We start from the raw sequence: 16,079 nt of genomic DNA, 5'->3' as shown, positions 1-16,079 counted from the left end.
TGGAACCTGTTACAGTGGATATAGGAATGATACAATTACACAGAATTGCCTTATCGTTTCTGTTATCTCTCTAGCACTTACACACATTCTTCATCCAATCTTTGTGAACTAGTTATTTCAAGTAATTGCTTCTGTTGAAGAAGAAAGCTTCATCTTAAATACTCTTTTTTTTTTGAGAGGGACAGGGTGGGAGGGGCAGAAGGAGAGCGAGAATCTTAAGCATGCTCCACACCCAGAAAAGAGCCCAATGCAGGGCTCGATCTCACAACACTGAGATCATCACCTGAGCCGAGTCAAGAGTTGGATGCTTAACTGACTGAGCCACCCAGATGCCCCTCAAATACTCTGAATACAGTGTTACATTCTGTAGCAGCTGCTCAATGAAAAAAATTATATCAGTGATGGAGGGTTAGCAAATGGTGGTGGATAGCATTACAGAGTGAGTGTGACTAAGTCAAAGAAGAAGCTCTTTGGAGATGAACAAGTACACACACACACACACACACACACACACACACACAATAATAGTGACTCTGCAACTTCATAGCTGTTCTGATCCTGGGAAACGTGCGGTTCTCAAGATAGGTCCCCTAGAAGCACAGCCTGACGTGGGGATTCTTGGGTAAGAAATTTATTGAGGGAGAAGTCTCAGGAGAAGGGAAGGAAAAGGCAAGTTAAGGCAGGAGGAGTAAGTTCAGGTTCAGCTGATCCCTTAGGTGGTGATGGAACTCAGATTGCCCACAGAACTCATCTCACCTTGAAGCGAGAGTGTCCACAGTCAGTATCTCCCAAGTCAGTCAGTTATTGGAATGGGCTATCCACCCTAGTGGAGATAACTTCCCAGGCAAGGGGCCTTTTGCTTGGCCAAGGTCAACTCTGTAGAAAAGGAGGCAATTGTAGGCATTTAGAACACAAAATTCCCATCAGCCTAAGGATTAATGCATTGACCTGGTTAAGGATATCTAGATAAAAAGCAGCATTAACTACAATTCACCCCTTGTACCCACATAGCTCTAATTCCATCTTACCAGATTTTTGGTTGATCACAGTTTCTGGGAAAACTAACAGGAGAAAGATTAGTAAATCTAATGTAGCCTCTCACGATGGCAGCTGGTTCCAAGTTTGTAACTGACGTTTATCATTTCCCTTTAGTACCACACTCCAGATTCCCCTCCTCTCCAGCTATCATCACCTAGGTTGGTCCAGGTAGCTTTCCTGTTAGGCTAAGGCAGACTCTCTTCTCATTCAGGGTATCTCTAGGTTGCCCTACTATTATTGAGCTGTGGGTACTGGACTTCTGGGTATAAGCCAACCAAAGGACACTCTAGTAGATGATGTGAGTATCAAATATATCAGTGTCATATGATGATAAGGATCAAGCTACCCTAACAATATGGTAACTCCTTTCTTTGATGGCTCGTTTACAACAGCCATAGTTTTAAGTTTAGTGGTTTTCTTACTATGTTCTTTGGTGGAAGCATCCCTTTCTGGGGACGAGGACCTTTAGACCCACAGAGGCTAAAACTGTGGGAATAAGAAACATAATTTCCCCAGAGAGTCACAGGAAGTAATGGTGGGACCATTCTGACTTTTATTTGTTGGTTCCTATTGGACCCATGTCCCATGTATTCTACTGAATGGGGACACAGACATATAGTGGCTGATGGCTTAAGATATACTCTGCATCCTGAAGGATAGTGCCCTGTCCTTTGCAAGGTATCACCTAGCTTGTGCCTTGGCTGTAACTTCGAGATGCTATTGCACTGTTCTTCCAGGCTTAGCAGTTTCTGGGTGGTGAATATATATGATCTATAATTGTATGCCTAGGGTCATACTTACTTTACTGCAAAGAAGGTCCCTTGGTCCAAAGATGATGTTAGGTGTGACCCCATGCCAGGATATCATATGCTTCATGAACCCTCCCATCGTGGTGATAGCTGAGGCACAACAGGCAGGAAAGGCAAGTCCGTATCTGGAATAAGTGTCAATCCCATTGGAAATAAAAAGGTGAGGGGGGACTTATGTGTCATCCATTTAGAGAACCAAAAGGAGGTTCTGTGGAAATTCCAGATGGCCTGGATCCCTTTGGACCATAATGGCAAAGAATTAATAGAGAAGTAATATAGCATGGGGGCAAGACCATGAATGTATACTATTATCCATCCTGTTTAATGGCAAACTGTTTCTGATTCTCATTCTGATGGATATAAGAAAAATAGATGTAGACATAACTGCAAACCATACACCAGGGGCTGTGGTCATCTGTTAGAGTAAATACACTACATCTAATATAGCAGATGCAAATGAAGCTACTACTTGGATAAATTTGTAGTAGCTCAATGTCATGTCCTCTGATTGACCTGTTAAGCCAGAATGAATTAAATGGGGGATATAGTGACACCCATCACTCCTACATCCTCTGTCATTCCTTTCCTGAGATGTAAATTGTTTTTGATTTACAGTCTTGGCTGAGTGTTGGTGTCTTTTCAGGGACTTCTACTTGCCCTTCTTACTACAACAACCCTTATTGTACAAATAAAGGAACTAATATAAAGGCTCTGTAAAGATTCCCAACTCTATAATCTATAGTTACTCTTTCCCCACAATTCTCAAACTACAGATAGTGTACCTGCTGGTGTAGCTCTCTCCCTTTATAACCCATCAAATTCACTACAAGTGGAAGTTTTAGCAATCTCATCTTTATAGCATGCCAGGAATGCTGTCCTCTACCTACTACTAGTGACTGCCAGCTGATCAGTGAGTGAATCAACTCCAAAACCACATTTAAGAATCTATGTCTTAAGATTATTTTCAGGACGAGTTATCTTAGGTTGAAATTCCAAGGAGTAGAGCTTGAGGAAAAATAAAAAGTATATTTATTGTTGTTCATAGTAGTTTCCTTTTATAAAAATAAATATTTAATTAGTTAATTTATTTGAGAGAGAGAGAGAGCGGGTGTGCATGTGCACACACGTGAGCAGGGGTAGGGGCAGAGAGGGAGGGAGAGGGACAAGTAGACTCTGCACTAAGTGGGAACCTGATCTCACCTCCCTGAGATCATGACCTGAGCTGAAACCAAGAGTCAGATGCTTAACCTATTGAGCCACTGAGATGCCCCAGCAGTTTTCTTTTTATTTTAAAATTTATAATAATAATTATGATTATTAATTTTTAAAATTCTAGTGAGGTTAACATACAGTATGATTTCAGATATACAATATAGTGACTCAATGATTTATTACTAAGTGCTCATCACAAACAGTGCACTCTTAATCCTGTTCACTGATTTCATTTGTCTCTCCCGACCCCACCCCTCCTCTGGTAACCACCTACTTGTTCTCTATATTTAAGAGTGCGGTTTTTTGTTTCCTTTTTTCCTTGTTTGTTTGATTTCTTAAATTCCACATATGAGGGAAATCATATGGGATTTGTCTCTCACTGACTGAACTATTCTACTTAACATTACACTCTTTAGATCCATCCATGTTGTTGCAAATGGCAAGATTTCATTCTTTTTATGGCTGAGTAATACTCCATTGTGTATGTATGCCACTGTTTATTCATTCTTCTATTGATAGACACTTGGGGTACTTCCATGGTTTGGTTATTGTAAAGAATGCTGCAATAAACATAGGGGTGCATATATCTTTTCAAATTACTGTTTTCATATTCTTTGGGTAATTATCCAGTAGCAGAATTACTGGATCACATGATACTTCTAGTTTTTTTTTTTTTTTTTTTTGGGTGTTTTCTTTTTTTTTTTTTTTAATTTTTTATTTTTTGTAAACATATATTTTTATCCCCAAAGGTACAGGTCTGTGAATCACCAGGTTTACACACCTCACAGCACTCACCAAAGCACATACCCTCCCCAATGTCCATAATCCCACCCCCTTCTCCCAAACCCCCTCCTCCCAGCAACCCTCAGTTTGTTTTGTGAGATTAAGAGTCACTTATGGTTTGTCTCCCTCCCAATCCCATCTTGTTTCATTTATTCTTCTCCTACCCACTTAAGCCTCCATGTTGCATCACCACTTCCTCATATCAGGGAGATCATATGATAGTTGTCTTTCTCTGCTTGACTTATTTCGCTAAGCATGATACGCTCTAGTTCCATCCATGTTGTCGCAAATGGCAAGATTTCATTTCTTTTGATGGCTGCATAGTATTCCATTGTGTATATATACCACATCTTCTTGATCCATTCATCTGTTGATGGACATCTAGGTTCTTTCCATAGTTTGGCTATTGTGGACATTGCTGCTATAAACATTCGGGTGCATGTGCCCCTTTGGATCACTACATTTGTATCTTTAGGGTAAATACCCAATAGTGCAATTGCTGGGTCATAGGGCAGTTCTATTTTCAGCATTTGAGGAACCTCCATGCTGTTTTCCAGAGTGGCTGCACCAGCTTGCATTCCCACCAACAGTGTAGGAGGGTTCCCCTTTCTCCACATCCTCGCCAGCATCTGTCATTTCCTGACTTGTTGATTTTAGCCATTCTGACTGGTATGAGGTGATATCTCATTGTGGTTTTGATTTGTATTTCCCTGATGTTGAGTGATATGGAGCACTTTTTCATGTGTCTGTTGGCCATCTGGATGTCTTCTTTGCAGAAATGTCTGTTCATGTCCTATGCCCATTTCTTGATTGGATTATTTGTTCTTTGGGTGTTGAGTTTGCTAAGTTCTTTATAGATTCTGGACACTAGTCCTTTATCTGATATGTCGTTTGCAAATATCTTCTCCCATTCTGTCAGTTGTCTTTTGATTTTGTTAACTGTTTCCTTTGCTGTGCAAAAGCTTTTGATCTTGATGAAATCCCAATAGTTCATTTTTTCCCTTGCTTCCCTTGCCTTTTGTGTTGTTCCTAGGAAGATGTTGCTGCGGCAGAGGTCAAAGAGGTTGCTGCCTGTGTTCTCCTCAAGGATTTTGATGGATTCCTTTCTCACATTGAGGTCCTTCATCCATTTTGAGTCTATTTTTGTGTGTGGTGTAAGGAAATGGTCCAATTTCATTTTTCTGCATGTGGCTGTCCAATTTTCCCAGCACCATTTATTGAAGAGGCTGTCTTTTTTCCATTGGACATTCTTTCCTGCTTTGTCGAAGATGAGTTGACCATAGATTTGAGGGTCTATTTCTGGGCTCTCTATTCTGTTCCATTGATCTATGTGTCTGTTTTTGTGCCAGTACCATGCTGTCTTGATGATGACAGCTTTGTAATAGAGCTTGAAGTCCGGAATTGTGATGCCACCAACGTTGGCTTTCTTTTTCAATATCCCTTTGGCTATTCGAGGTCTTTTCTGGTTCCATATAAATTTTAGCATTATTTGTTCCATTTCTTTGAAAAAGATGGATGGTACTTTGATAGGAATTGCATTAAATGTGTAGATTGCTTTAGGTAGCATAGACATTTTCACAATATTTATTCTTCCAATCCAGGAGCATGGAACATTTTTCCATTTCTTTGTGTCTTCCTCAATTTCTTTCATGAGTACTTTATAGTTTTCTGAGTATAGATTCTGTGTCTCTTTGGTTAGGTTTATTCCTAGGTATCTTATGGTTTTGGATGCAATTGTAAATGGGATTGACTCCTTAATATCTCTTTCTTCTGTCTTGCTGTTGGTGTAGAGAAATGCAACTGATTTCTGTGCATTGATTTTATATCCTGACACTTTACTGAATTCCTGTATAAGTTCTAGCAGTTTTGGAGTGGAGTCTTTTGGGTTTTCCACATATAGTATCATATCATCTGCGAAGAGTGATAATTTGACTTCTTCTTTGCCGATTTGGATGCCTTTAATTTCCTTTTGTTGTCTGATTGCTGAGGCTAGGACCTCTAGTACTATGTTGAATAGCAGTGGTGATAATGGACATCCCTGCCGTGTTCCTGACCTTAGTGGAAAAGCTTTCAGTTTTTCTCCATTGAGAATGATATTTGTGGTGGGTTTTTCATAGATGGCTTTGATGATATTGAGGTATGTGCCCTCTATCCCTACACTTTGAAGAGTTTTGATCAGGAAGGGATGCTGTACTTTGTCAAATGCTTTTTCAGCATCTATTGAGAGTATCATATGGTTCTTGTTCTTTCTTTTATTGATGTGTTGTATCACATTGACTGATTTGCAGATGTTGAACCAACCTTGCAGCCCTGGAATAAATCCCACTTGGTCGTGGTGAATAATCTTTTTAATGTACTGTTGAATCCTATTGGCTAGTATTTTGTTGAGTATTTTCGCATCTGTGTTCATCAAGGATATCGGTCTATAGCTCTCTTTTTTGATTGGATCCTTGTCTGGTTTTGGGATCAAGGTGATGCTGGCCTCATAAAATGAGTTTGGAAGTTTTCCTTTCATTTCCATTTTTTGGAACAGTTTCAGGAGAATAGGAATTAGTTCTTCTTTAAATGTTTGGTAGAATTCCCCCGGGAAGCCATCTGGCCCTGGGCTTTTGTTTGTTTGGAGATTTTTAATCTCCTTACTGGTTATGGGTCTGTTCAGGCTTTCTATTTCTTCCTGGTTCAGTTGTGGTAGTTTATATGTTTCTAGGAATGCATCCATTTCTTCCAGATTGTCAAATTTATTGCCGTAGAGTTGCTCATAGTATGTTCTTATAATAGTTTGTATTTCTTTGGTGTTAGTTGTGATCTCTCCTCTTTCATTCATGATTTTATTTATTTGGGTCCTTTCTCTTTTCTTTTTGATAAGTCGGGCCAGAGGTTTATCAATTTTATTAATTCTTTCAAAGAACCAGCTCCTAGTTTCGTTGATTTGTTCTATTGTTTTTTTGGTTTCTATTTCATTGATTTCTGCTCTGATCTTTATGATTTCTCTTCTCCTGCTGGGCTTAGGGTTTCTTTCTTGTTCTTTCTCCAGCTCCTTTAGGTGTAGGGTTAGGTTGTGTACCTGAGACCTTTCTTGTTTCTTGAGTAAGGCTTGAACCGCTATATATTTTCCTCTCAGGACTGCCTTTGTTGTGTCCCACAGATTTTGAACCGTTGTATTTTCATTATCATTTGTTTCCATGATTTTTTTCAATTCTTCTTTAATTTCCCGGTTGACCCATTCATTCTTTAGAAGGATACTGTTTAGTCTCCATGTATTTGGGTTCTTTCCAAACTTCCTTTTGTGGTTGAGTTCTAGCTTGAGAGCATTGTGGTCTGAAAATATGCAGGGAATGATCCCAATCTTTTGATACCGATTGAGTCCTGATTTAGGACCGAGAATGTGATCTATTCTGGAGAATGTTCCATGTGCACTAGAGAAGAATGTGTATTCTGTTGCTTTGGGATGAAATATTCTGAATATATCTGTGATGTCCATCTGGTCCAGTGTGTCTTTAAGGCCTTTATTTCCTTGCTGATCTTTTGCTTGGATGACCTGTCCATTTCAGTGAGGGGAGTGTTAAAGTCCCCTACTATTATTGTATTATTGTTGATGTGTTTCTTTGATTTTGTTATTAATTGGTTTATATAGTTGGCTGCTCCCACGTTGGGGGCATAGATATTTAAAATTGTTAAATCTTCTTGTTGGCCAGACCCTTTGAGTATGATATAGTGTCCTTCCTCATCTCTTATTATAGTCTTTGGCTTAAAATCTAATTGATCTGATATAAGGATTGCCACTCCTGCTTTCTTCTGATGTCCATTAGCATGGTAAATTCTTTTCCACCCCCTCACTTTAAATCTAGAGGTGTCTTCAGGCTTAAAATGAGTTTCTTGGAGGCAACATATAGATGGGTTTTGTTTTTTTATCCATTCTGATACCCTGTGTCTTTTGACAGGGGCATTTAGCCCATTCACATTCAGGGTAACTATTGAGAGATATGAATTTAGTGCCATTGTATTGCCTGTAAGGTGACTGTTACTGTATATTGTCTCTGTTCCTTTCTGATCTACCACTTGTAGGCTCTCTCTATGCTTAGAGGACCCCTTTCAATATTTCCTGTAGAGCTGGTTTGGTATTTGCAAATTCTTTCAGTTGTTGTTTGTCCTGGAAGCTTTTAATCTCTCCTTCTATTTTCAATGATAGCCTAGCTGGATATAGTATTCTTGGCTGCATGTTTTTCTCGTTTAGTGCTCTGAAAATATCATGCCAGCTCTTTCTGGCCTGCCTGGTCTCTGTGGATAAGTCTGCTGCCAATCTAATATTTTTACCATTGTATGTTACAGACTTCTTTTCCCGGGCTGCTTTCAGGATTTTCTCTTTGTCACTGAGACTTGTAAATTTTACTATTAGGTGACAGGGTGTGGGCCTATTCTTATTGATTTTGAGGGGCATTCTCTGAACCTCCTGAATTTTGATGCTCGTTCCCTTTGCCATATTGGGGAAATTCTCCCCAATAATTCTCTCCAGTATACCTTCTGCTCCCCTCTCTCTTTCTTCTTCTTCTGGAATCCCAATTATTCTAATGTTGTTTCGTCTTATGGTGTCACTTATCTCTCGAATTCTCCCCTCGTGGTCCAGTAGCTGTTTGTCCCTCTTTTGCTCAGCTTCTTTATTCTCTGTCATTTGGTCTTCTATATCACTAATTCTTTCTTCTGCCTCATTTATCCTAGCAGTGAGAGCCTCCCATTTTTTATTGCACCTCATTAATAGCTTTTTTGATTTCAACTTGGTTAGACTTTAGTTCTTTTATTTCTCCAGAAAGGGCTTTTATATCTCTCGAGAGGGTTTCTCTAATATCTTCCATGCCTTTTTCGAGCCCGGCTAGAACCTTGAGAATTGTCATTCTGAACTCTAGATCTGACATATTACCGATGTCTGTATTGATTAGGTCCCTAGCCTTCGGTACTGCCTCTTGTTCTTTTTTTTGTGTTGAATTTTTACGTCTTGTCATTTTGGCCTGATAAGAGTAAATGAAGGGGCAAGTAAAATACTAAAACGGTGGCAACAACCCCAGGAAAATATGCTTTAACCAAATTAGAAGAGATCCAAAATCGTGAGTGGGGAGAAAGGGGATAAAAAGAGGTTCAAAAAGGAAGAAAGGAAAAAAAAGAAAAAAGAAAAGAAAAGAAAAGAAAAGAATTTTTTTAAAAAAGAAAACACCTGAGAAAAATGTAAAAAAGAAAATATATATATATTAGATAAAGTAGTAAAAAATCGTTAAAAAAGAAAAAGGTAACAGTTAAAAAAAAAATTTTATCCGAAGGCGAGAAGAAAAAAAAAAACAAAATAAACAAAAAATGAAAAAGAAAAAATTAAATTAACTGCAAGACTAAAAAAAATCACAGGAAAAAAGCCATGAGTTCCGTGCTTGGCTTTCTCCTCCTCTGGAATTCTGCTGCTCTCCTTGGTATTGAAACTGCACTCCTTGGTAGGTGAACTTGGTCTCGGCTGGATTTCTTGTTGATCTTCTGGGGGAGGGGCCTGTTGTAGTGATTCTCAAGTGTCTTTGCCCCAGGCGGAATTGCACCCCACTTACCAGGGGCCGGGGTGAGTAATCCGCTCGGGTTTGCTTTCAGGAGCTTTTGTTCCCTGAGCGCTTTTCGTAGAGTTCCGGAGGACGGGAATACAAATGGCGGCCTCCTGGTCTACGGCCCGGAGGAGCCGAGAGCCCAGGGCCTCACTCCTCAGTGCGCCCTCAGAGAACAGCGCCCAGTTACTCCTGTCTGCCTGACCTCCGGCCGCGCTCCGAGCTCACCGAGCCTGCGACCGGTTCAAGGTATCCCCGAGCTGCGAGCTTACCGTCGGCTCTGTCTCTGCAGCCGGCTTTCCCGTTCCAATACCCGCAAGCTCTGCGACACTCACACACCCCCGATCCTTCTGTGACCCTGCGGGACCTGAGGCCACGCTGACCCCGCGTGGGCTTCGCCCCGGTTTAGCCTCTGGAGCGATGTCCCTCAGCGGAACAAACTTTTAAAAGTCCTGATTTTGTGCGCGGTTGCTCCGCTGCTTGCCGGGAGCCGGCCCCTCCCCCCGGGGTCTATCTTCCCGTCGCTTTGGATTCACTTCTCTGCCGGTCCTACCTTTCAGAAAGTGGTTGCTTTTCTGTTTCCAGAATTGCTGTTCTTCTTCTCTTCGATCTGCCGATGGATTTTCAGGTGCTTGCAATCTTTAGATAAGCTATCTAGCTGATCTCCGGCTAGCTGAAGCAGTCTCAGCTTGCTACTTCTCCGCCATCTTGACTCCTCCCCGATACTTCTAGTTTTAACTTTTTGAAGAAATTCCATACTATTTTCCAAAGTGGCTGCATTTCCATTTGCATTTCCATCAACTATGCACAATCGTTTTTTTCTCCACATCCTTGCCAATGCTTGTTTTTGAGTTTAACCATTATGACAGGTATGAAGTGTTATGTATACATTGTGATTTTAATTTGCATTTTCCTGATGATTAGTGATGTTGAGCATCTGTTCATGTTTCTGTTAGCCATCTTTATATCTTCTGCACATTTTAATTGGATTATTTGTTTTTTGGGTGTTAAGTTGTTTTAAGTTTTTTGTATATTATGAACATTAACTAGAATATTCTAGATATTAACTAACCCTTATTGGATATGCCTTTTACAAATATCTTCTCCCATTTAATAGGTTATTTTTTGTTTTGTTGATTATTTCCTTTACTTTTCAGAAGCTTTTAATTTTTATGTAGCCCAAGTTATTTATTTTTGTTTTTGTTTCCCTTGCCTGAGGCGACATATCAAGAAAAATGTTACTGCTGATGTCAGAGAAATTACTGCCTATACTCTCTCCTAGGATTTTTATGGTTTCAGGCGTCCCATGTAGGTCTTTAATCTGGGAAGACCTGTCAGTAGATAGCACTGTGATTCTGCAGATATTCATGAGTATATGTGTGAACCCTCTGGGAACTCTCAAGCATTCTCTAGAATCACCTACTCACTGTCAGGCTGATAGAGCCTAGGGAAGCTTGGATACAGCCCTAGCATACTTAGAACACTCAACTGAGTACAAATACCTAACAGATTCTCAATCCATTTTTTCACTCATCCCTCCCCAATTCAGTGCCTTGACCCTGCCGCCTTTCTGTCACCAAGGAGGCAACCCTGAATACACTTTTTAATTACTGTCAGTTTAAGGAACCCTTGCTTCTGGACATACCCTCTCATATTCTTGCACTTAGTGACAGTATCTGTGAAAATCTGTTACTTTTCATTAAATTCCAGAACGACAACAATTTTTTCAAAGTGGGTGGAAGAATCAATAACCTAGAAAATCTAGTATTCAAAACTAGCTTTTGCAGAAAGATACTGTTTTGTTGTTCTTGTTGTTATGTTTTGTTTTGTACCTGAATAATTCCACCCATGAGTCACTGCCTGAATGATTTGTCTTTTCTTTTGTTTTCCTTGCTCTAGAAAGTTAACTGACTTTCCTTGTATTAAAAAACAATTGAGGGGAACCTGGATGGCTCAGTGGGTTAAACTTCTGCCTTAGGCTCAGGTCATGATCCCAGGGTCCTGGGATTGAGCCCTACATTGTGCTCTCTGCTCAGCAGGGAGCCTGCTTCCCTCTCTCTCTGCCTGCCTCTCTGCCTACTTGTGATTTCTCTCTCTGTCCAATAAATTAATAAAATCTTTAAAGAAATAAAAATTTTAAAAACAACTCAAAATTGGATAAAGAGTTAGAATAAAAAATATTAACCTTATAGTTTATTTTTATTCCATTTTCTTCTAGCTCAGGATTCAGCTGGAGTGATATGTCATCCTGAGCTTTGATTAGTGCCCCAACTCTTCCCATATAAGTAGGGTTAATACAAAGTGCATGAAATAGTTTTAGGCAGATCAGAAACAAGAACTAGGGACACAAAAAGAGGACAGAGAGGGTATAGGAGAAGGATAGACAGAGGGACAAATAAAATTACAAAAAGGTTAAAATGAAATCCTATTTTTCAGAAAAAGATGTCCTTATGAGGCCAATATGGGGTCGATTTTCAAATAATTTATTAATTTTAATTGAGAGTTTATTGTTTATTTTAAATTCTATACCCATATTTTCCTGTCTGAATCTAATACATAGAGAGCTAATTGAGAAATTGAGAGAAATTGGCCAAAATGGACAAAAGATTAATATTAAATAGATCTTGTGGTCATATTTAACATAAACAATTCAATGTTGAAATTATTTTAACTTCTACCTGCTGTCCAAGACAATTAGAAGCAATCAAACTATAATTTTCTTCTTTTGTTATTTCTGAATACGCCTGAGAGTTAAAATAGAAAGTAAAGTAACACAAGTGACAAACTAAATGACCTAGCAAGTGTTTGACTGAGATAAGTTATAACACTTCTGCTAAAAATTGAAAAACTGCCACTTCCTTGTTAGAGCTGAAAATAGCTCTTACAAGTTGTTCTTTCTGAAGTAAATCCATATTAAGCTTTATATATTAACACAAATCACTCAAAACAATTCCACATAAGTATGTACAGACTTAGAATTATGTAATAAGTAATGCTATATTGTTGATAAAACATTTAAACCAGTTTAAATGAATGTTTTACTCAAAGAGAGCTGACTTGAGATGTTTTTCTTTCCTTCTATAATTTTAGTGGTTACATACCAATTCCATTTAATAAAAATGTATTGTGCAGCTATTAGGTAAACACCCAGAGACTAGGTGTACCCAGGACTGCAAAGTTAGTAATATGTAGTGAATACTGTGTAATTTACAACATAATCATGATTACAAATATGAAAATGTATAACTTATTAGAATGGAAGGTAGCATAAAACAGTGGCCATTCTGAGAATGAGTAAGTCATTTTTAATAGAAGTGATGAAAAATGAGTTTATAAAAGTAATATCATTTGGGATAGAATTGGAATTTTGTACAGTGTTTCAAAAGTTGGTGATGGGGTGTTAGGGAGCTGATTCTGGTGGAAGGTCTGTCATGATCAAAGTTACGGAGGACTGGGGTGCCTGGGTGGCTCAGTGGGTTAAGCCTCTGCCTTCAGCTCAGGTCATGATCTCAGAGTCCTGGCATGGAGCTCTCTGCTCAGCAGGGAGTCTGCTTCCCCCCTCTCTGCCTACTTGTGATCTCTTTCTGTTAAATAAATAAATGAAATCTTACAAACAACAACAACAACAACAAAACAAACAACAACAATAACAAAAAAAACCCAAAGTTAACGGAGAGCTGAAAGTTCATGGTGCCCCATTCAGGGAATGGCCAGTTGAGAGGATAAGGAAGGGTAGGAAAGAAGAAAGAGATCAAATGAGATGGTACTATGGACTATATTAATATCATGTTAAGCAAAAGAGTTTGGGCTTAATCTACAAATAGTAGGGACCCACTGAAGATTATGGGACAAGAGAGTAATGTAATTAAACCTGTGCTTTGAATTCATGACTCATGACAGTGACCGAGGAGACTTGAAAGTGCAGGCAGTAGACAAGGGAGAGGGGGATTCCAACACAGGTGGAAGAGGAGGTCACATTTGGGAAAGCCTTGAAATGTTAGGTTCCCTGTGACAAGGACAGTGTTTTGTCTTCCAATATCCATTTTCCCCATCTCCCTTTGAGTGAAAATTAATCCTTGCCTTCCTTGCAGTTGGGTGGGGCCGTGTGTCTAAAGTCTGGCCAATGGATGAAGAGGAAACCATGCAACTTCCGTGGACTTCTATCAGAGGAAGAGGTTTCCTCTTTATCTTTTCTCCTTTCTGATGAATATAGTGCTATAGACCGAATGTTTGTGTCCTCCCAAATCCCTATGTTAAATCCTCATTTTTTCTTTGTTTGTTTGTTGGTTTGTTTGAGAACCAGTGCACAGGCACAGGAGGAGGGGAGGGGCAGAGGGAGAAGGAGTCAAATAATTCCAAGCAGGCTTCCTCTTGAGCACCTTTGTCAGATCTGTGGCTTCCAAATCCTGCGTTCTCTTTACAAGGTCTTTCACGACGCAAAAGTTTTTTTTAATTTTGGTAAATTATTGATTTCTTCCTCTGTGGATCCTGCTTTTGGTTCTTATATAAGCACTAGCCTAGTCCTGTCCCAAAGAATTAAAAAAACAAAAACAAAAAAAAGAGGGCACATCAAACTGTTTGAAGTTAGTGATACAGAGAAAAAATTTTAAAGGTATGTTAAATACAGGCTTTATAGTGCTGGAAGGGAAGGCACAAAAGGAATGATTAATATTTTAATGTCATATATCTATTTATCTGTATATACCCCCCCCCCCACACACACACACACCACACGGGGAGGTGTCCTTACATAACTGGATAAGCAGACTCTGTAAAACTGATACCTGAACTTGAAGACCAGAACGCAGGTGGACAGGAAAGCAACATAGATGTAAAGCGGGGAAGAGCAAGAACAAGCTGGAGCTTACAAGGACAGACTGAAACCCTTCTCAGTTCTCACTGCCCCAGGCCTTGATGGTGTGAGTGTCCTGCAGAGCCTGAGGCCCCTCAGGATGGAGCTAATCACACACACACCTGGCCTAGGAGTCAGACAAGGTAAAGGAGGATTCTGGGGGAGGTGGAACAATCAGAATCCTGGCTGCTACCTCACACCAAGGCGGTCATCCAGCAGATAAACAACTATAGGCGTGAGCTATAAAAATTTCCCCCAGATCGCATGTAAGACTCTGTCCTGTGGCCCTTCCCATGCAGAAACAGGCAGGGGAATTCTGGAAAGTATAACAGCCTCGCTACCACACGTGATGTTTTGGTTTACTTTAGAACAATGTAATAAAGTGAAGATAACGATAGGGATACCTGAAAAACATCTGGGAAAGGGAGTGCACTTGTTTGGTTGTTTGAGATCTAGTTTATTGTGGAATCCATCCCCCAGAAGTTTCATAAACTTTGCTTACTGGACAATATACCTGCCTTGGCTCCAAGAGAAAACAAGTTCTTTTTAGGTGAGATTTTGATGAGAATCTGTTAAATTTACCTAAATGAAGCAAAACTGAGGTCTCTAGAGCAGCACTGGCAGGAAGACTTCCCTTCTCCATAGCTCCAGTAGGCTGAACTCCACTGGAGTTGTGCTGATCAGGAGCAGTTCCAGCCAGAACCTCAGCATCACCTAGAGAAGAACAGAAGAAGGAGGGTTGCCTGGGTGGCTCAGTCTGTTAAGCCTCCGACTCTTGATCTCAGGGTTGGGAGATGGAGCCCGCTGTCTGGCTGTATGCTCAGCTTGGAATCTGCTTGAGATTCCGTCTCTCTCTGCCCTTACTCCTGCTCACATGCACTCCCTCTCTGTCTCTTTTTAAAATAAATAAATAAAAATTTAAAAACACTTCCCCCAAAAGAAATACCCTAACCCAGTCTCATCCTTTGGGTCTCCTGGGAGACCCATCCAAAGCCTCCTGGGACTCAGGGCAGCAGATACAATGGCACAAAATGGGTCTGGGATACACACAGAGAACAGCTAGCTCAGTGAATGATATCTAATTCGGCCAAACTTCCTAACATTTACCAAAGAGCCTGAAATAGTTATAATGATAAATAATCTGGTGTAGAGTTTGCATTTTTTTTGTGAAACTTGTTCTTTTCCACTGGTGTTGAAACATTCATCATCATCCTGACAAATGCCATTAATTTTCATTTTTCCTCAAATGGAACATTGCCCTATAAATTATTTTCATAGCAAAGAGTGACTCAACTCTCAATAAAAGTGATTTACGGAAATCTGCCATGTTCTCACTCTGCTACTCATAAATTTTCCACATGTAGTCAAACTTCTTTAAGTGTTCTGAGTCACAATAACTCACGGTCAGGCACTGAAATGCAATTCAACTATTTGAAAGGTGAACGCAAATAATGGGTTGATATGTCATTCAAGTAATAACATAAGAAAGTGAGCAGCTTCAACAAAGTCAAAGCACTTGATGAACTTAGTTCAAGAAGTTGGTGGATTCAAACTCATAAACTCAGTGCCATAACAAAATATTCCTCTTGTGCACCCTCACTTTAAGTATAAGTTTAAAAAGTCAAGTGTAAATCTCTGGCTATTTCTTTGGAATACATTCAGGGCTCACCCACTCTTCCTTCCTCCCTTCTTTCTTTCCTCCTGTCTATTCAGTCACTTCCACGTACACCATCTTATTTACCCCTGAATAGAGGTATTATCCCTATAATGCAGATGAAACACAGGAAGTTTAAATAACTTGCTCACTCTACC

At 39.7% G+C, this 16,079-nt stretch overlaps 1 long non-coding RNA gene across 1 annotated transcript; it reads right to left on the bottom strand.

Annotated features, from left to right (window-relative positions):
• Positions 1 to 624: 624 nt before the first annotated feature.
• On the bottom strand, positions 625 to 15,130 carry LOC309864889. The gene is made up of 3 exons (XR_014311827.1): positions 14,850 to 15,130; positions 1,840 to 1,972; positions 625 to 876 (listed from the first exon to the last, which is right to left on the bottom strand). It is a non-coding gene; the product is annotated as an uncharacterized lncRNA (long non-coding RNA).
• Between the last annotated feature and the right edge of the window lie 949 nt (positions 15,131 to 16,079).

Source organism: Mustela nivalis (assembly GCF_964662115.1).
Source record: "Mustela nivalis genome assembly, chromosome: 5".
Taxonomy (NCBI): Eukaryota; Metazoa; Chordata; class Mammalia; order Carnivora; family Mustelidae; genus Mustela; species Mustela nivalis.
Note: the sequence above shows the minus strand (reverse complement) of the source record. Positions and strands in the feature narration are given on the sequence as shown.